At 49.9% G+C, this 5375-nt stretch overlaps 1 long non-coding RNA gene across 1 annotated transcript; it reads left to right on the forward strand.

Moving 5' to 3' along the window:
* The first annotated feature begins 833 nt into the window (after positions 1-833).
* On the forward strand, positions 834-1919 carry LOC132462327 (uncharacterized). Its single transcript, XR_009526807.1, has 3 exons — positions 834-1094; positions 1480-1524; positions 1838-1919. It is a non-coding gene; the product is annotated as an uncharacterized LOC132462327 (long non-coding RNA).
* The last annotated feature ends 3456 nt before the right edge of the window (positions 1920-5375 follow it).

Consider the following 5375-nt stretch of genomic DNA (forward strand, 5'->3'; position numbering starts at 1 on the left):
TGACAGTAGTAGTTTATACATTTCTCAACGAGTCAACTTGTAAACTTGAAGTTAGATATTTTTCCCCCTTTACAAGTGCAAGGGTGTGCAGGTTTGACCTCCCCGGCTTTGTTACCAGATTTTGGACCCAACTACTGCCGTTTGATGTTAGGTCAGGACGCGTTGGTGGAGGAGGAGGGCTGATGGAGGAGAGCCGACGGAGCCATGGTGGACGAGAGCCGACGGAGCCATGGTGGACGAGAGCCGACGGAGCCATGGTGGACGAGAGCCGACGGAGCCGACGGAGCCGTGGTGGACGAGAGCCGACGGAGGAGCCATGGTGGAGGTCCTGCCTTAATAATGATGTCGGGGTGAATGCAGCCAGTCTCTAGATTGATTATCACTCTCACTGCTACTGAACGGTTTCTGTTCTAAAATCGGTTACTTCAGCCGTCATCTAATATGGCAGATTTAGAGAAAACCGTCCTTGGCTTAATGGAGCCATCAGTGAAGTTTTATTGAGACTCTAACCACTCAATGTGAAGGCTGGAGTCTACGCTACTGGCACAAGAATTCTACAAGTTTTATCGTTTGTTTTAAATATTGAGTTACAGCTGAGGCAGAAGACTGTTTGAATAATGTTAACAGTCAAATTTCAAATGTGTGCTGTTGAATTCACAGAATGTTCTACCATTCTCCTGCATAACACATTTTCAAGTGTGTGCATGGTTCTTATTTTTTTTTTTTAACTTGCAGTGTCTTCTATTCCTCTACATTTTACACCAAAAGCCAGTACTTTGGTTCAGAATGGTTTAAAAGAGGCGTCCAAAGATTAATCCCACCCACTGCTCAACTGCCACCCCTGTTTGTTACAGACCCGATGCCCTTGGCTGATGGAGGAACTGCATCTGGAGGACGACCATGAATCTACCTGCCAACAGGTGGTACTGGTTTGCACTGGTTTGCATGAACTGAACATGGTGGACATGAGGCAAATTCCCTGCTTTTTGCCCCAGACCAGGACTCTGTGATGGAGGGGGGCTGATAGAGCCGTGCTGAGGACCTGCTGGTGAAGGACGTCCCTCGGTGGGGGGGCAAGGACAGCCGACCCTGAGGTGATTATACCTCACACTGCCACCTCAATGTGAAGGAGTAGGCTGCTAGACTAGCCACTCCACCAGCCCTACATCGGTCTATTCAGCCATCGTTTTGATCAGAATGATTTTGAGAAAAAAGTCGCTGGGTTAATGGAGCTGTGAGTGAACAGTATTTATTCAATCACAATTTTGCTCTCCATGTGAGGCTGCAGCGTCTGATTTCTCACACGAGTTCTGAAAGTTGTTATTCTGTAAAGGGGATTTTGGAAACGGCTTGTAAGGCAAATCAAACTCGCACCTGGTGGTATAATGTCCCCTTTTAAAATGAAGAAAAACTGTCTACTGAGGTGCGGGAATGTTTTTTATTTTTTTTCATATCCTGATTGTATCGCTGACCCACCAGGATCCGCTCGGAAGACTACGATGCGACTGCAGAGGTCTCAGGAAGGTAAAGGACAGCTGTGGGTCATCATTGTGTTCTGTCATGTGACGATCAGAACTAAGTGTTTCAATTATATATGGAACTGAACAGCATTTTCATCAACTAGAATATTTCAGTGTTCTGACTTAAAAGATTACAAACTATAGCTGCTTTGCATTTGCTTTAGTTTCTATGCCAGTTGGAAAGAATAAAACGAATCATATTTAATGCCCTCATTAACACTCCAGCCAGGGCTTTGGTTTAAACCGGGCGTCACAAGAATACCCCCCCCCACCCCCCCCCCCCCCAAATTGCTCATCTACCACCACTGTTTACACAGACCAGGAGTCCTTGCCTGAGAGCTGATGGAGGAGCCGTGCACCTGGAGAACCATGAGTCTGCCTGCCAACAAGTAGTACTGGTATGTTTGCATGAACTGAACATGACTTGTACTGGGAAACTACCGTTTACTACCAGACATTATAGCCAACTACCACTGATGTCAGACCATCAAACTACCACTTTGATTGTGCCCAGACATTGAGGCCAAACGGCCCTGTTTGTCCCCAAACAGGAAGGCGGGGCATAGGGAGGTTATGGAGGACCTGCCTGGTGAAGGACTTCAGGGTGGGGCGAGTGACACCCGACTCCAAGGGGATATCCACTGAGGAGAGAGCTGAAGGAGCCATGCATCTGGAAGGTGAGTCTGTTGCTGATGGAACTCTTAACGGGGCAGGATGGGGTGTTGGGCTCTCCATCAAATGGTGCTGGGTTCCACCCCTGAGTTCTCAGACTACATGGCATGACGTACTTCTGAATTCACCAAGTCTCTTTGGCTCCGGTCTGCTAAATAACTGAATCATTGTATCCTTTTGTATTCATATCATCCGTCTTTGTAAGGTGCAGTTGAAATGCTGTGTCCAGTCTGGGGCAGACAGACCTGAGCTGCATCAAACCTGTATCTCTGACCAGCTGGAGGCCTTTAGGTCAGTAGCCCACTGCTGAAGATGACATGGACATCGTGTTCATTGACTACAGGTGTAATAACCTTTTGATAACGTGACACTACCTAGACAGTCAACTGAACAATATGCTGTTTTCCTCTGTCCACATTTCAGTGATCAACAACCGCCACTCATCGCTGGCCTGTGGATTCATCTCCTCCACACTCACGCAACGTGACCTTGGCCTGTGGATTCATCTCCTCCACACTCACACAACGTGACCTTGGCCTGTGGATTCATCTCCTCCACACTCACGCAACGTGACCTTCTCACCATCTGTTGCACGTTTGGATGCACCTAGCGTGTTCCATCGAGGATTCCTTCCTCCCCACGGTGGGAGGGTTCCTTGTCCTTCAAGGCGTCGGGGTTCAGTGTTAGGGACAGAGTTAGGGACAGATGGCTGCGCTGGATTCACGATACACGCTTTGTGATCAAAATGGGTTCGGACATCGGACAAAACGCTTCCCAAAATGTTTCAATGTGCAAACGATTTTATAAAATGTATACTCGTGGTGTTTATATAAAATCGTATATAACAAATTCTACCTGGTTGTGTGGCTTTTTCTGCATGTTGTGCATTATGTGATGTTTAATACTGACCATAATGAGTTAACCTATACACATCTACCCTACCCTCGACCTCTACCCTCACCTTGACCCCCCCCCCTCTACCCTCACCTTGAACCCCCCCCCCTCTACCCTCACCTTGACCCCCCCCCTCTACCCTCACCTTGACCCCCCTCTACCCTCACCTTGACCCCCCCCTCTACCCTCACCTTGACCCCCCCCCTCTACCCTCACCTTAACCCCCCCCTCTACCCTCACCTTGACCCCCCCCTCTACCCTCAACTTGACCCCCCCCCTCTACCCTCACCTTGACCCCCCCCTCTACCCTCACCTTGACCCCCCCTCTACCCTCACCTTGACCCCCCCCTCTACCCTCACCTTGACCCCCCCTCTACCCTCACCTTGACCCCCCCTCTACCCTCACCTTGACCCCCCCTCTACCCTCACCTTGACCCCCGACCTCTACCCTCACCTTGACCCCCGACCTGTACCCTCACCTTGACCCCCCCCTCTACCCTCACCTTGACCCCCCCTCTACCCTCACCTTGACCCACCCCTCTACTCTCACCTTGACCCCCCCCTCTACCCTCACCTTGACCCCCCCCTCTACTCTCACCTTGACCCCCCCCTCTACCCTCACCTTGACCCCCCCCCTCTACCCTCACCTTGACCCCCCCCTCTACCCTCACCTTGACCCCCCCCCTCTACCCTCACCTTGAACCCCCCCCCCTCTACTCTCACCTTGAACCCCCCCCCTCTACTCTCACCTTGAACCCCCCCCTCTACTCTCACCTTGACCCCCCCTCACCTTGACCCCCCCCTCTACCCTCACCTTGACCCCCCCTCACCTTGACCCCCCCCTCTACCCTCACCTTGACCCCCCCTCACCTTGACCCCCCCCCTCTACCCTCACCTTGACCCCCCCTCACCTTGACCCCCCCCTCTACCCTCACCTTGACCCCCCCCCTCTACCCTCACCTTGACCCCCCCCTCTACCCTCACCTTGACCCCCCCCTCTACCCTCACCTTGACCCCCCCCTCTACCCTCACCTTGACCCCCCCCCCCCCCTCTACCCTCACCTTGACCCCCCCCTCTACGGGACTCTCTAAATCGACGCCACTTCGACCTGGGCGGGACTTTACGTCCTACGTCACTCGCTATGGGTTTGCATGTGTGCGCGTAGCCGTTTGTCTCAGGGATCTGTGCAGTGTGCACGAACTCCCTTGCACTACAGATTACGAGCGTCGGTGTCGTACGCGATGGAGGGTGGGTGACATTCCTACAGTCTGTGATGATGGGCTATATTTCTACAAATGACTTACTATTACTAGCGATTAACATGACGAAACAACACAAACTAAGCTAACATTAGACTATAGCCATACCAGATAACGCCATACCAGCTAACCCTAATTATTTATATTAAACTCTGAACCATTTTGCAACAGGCAACTGTGTGTTGGTGCGTCTTATTGCTTCCCACGTCTGCGTCTGCATCTTTCCCACTCCTGGCTAATAGTTTCAGCTTTTGTACTGTATATCAGAAATGATCACGCATTTCTCTAGGTATCTTAAGTTTCCTACTGGAGTCATCAAAACTTTAAACTTTGTTATTGTAAGAAATATTGTGTTGCAAAAACACTGTCTTACCCTTAGCGTTACCCTAACCTGAACCCCAGTAACATTTCTTCATCATAAACTACAAGTTACGCAAAATGGCATACAAACATCCAGTCCAATATGAAAGAAAAAAGCTAGCTTCATTAAGGAATCGAACCCCTTATCCCCGCGTTAATGAGTTGTTCTCTGACCACCAACCCATCAGGTCTTAGTACATGCGATTCAAGAGTTAACCACTTGACAATCTTTAAACTTCGGTTGCCTAGAAATTGTAAAGACAGTGATGTGTGTACATTGTTCGAGTATCCGTCACTCGCGATTTGTGTGTAGTCCAAAATGAAAGAAAAAACCTTGCATCACTAGGGAATCGAACCCCCAATCATCAGTTGGTCGTTGGTAACTGTAAACAAAGAGATCGCATTTTGTTTAACTGCTAACTAACAAACGGGTTTATGCGTTCACTGAACAAAGATTATGGAAATAAAAGACCACTTTTCCATCAGAAAAATCATCAGAACCGTTATTACCAACCCATAGACACTAAAAGCCAAAACCTTTCTCACATGCACACCCATCGCGAGTGACGGCTATGCGCACACATGCACACCCATAGCGAGTGACGTAGGACGTAAAGTCCCGCCCAGGTCGAAGTGGCGTCGATTTATGGCGAGTGGATAGTGCCAGGA

Source organism: Gadus macrocephalus, chromosome 8, assembly GCF_031168955.1.
Source record: "Gadus macrocephalus chromosome 8, ASM3116895v1".
In the NCBI taxonomy this organism is placed as follows: Eukaryota; Metazoa; Chordata; class Actinopteri; order Gadiformes; family Gadidae; genus Gadus; species Gadus macrocephalus.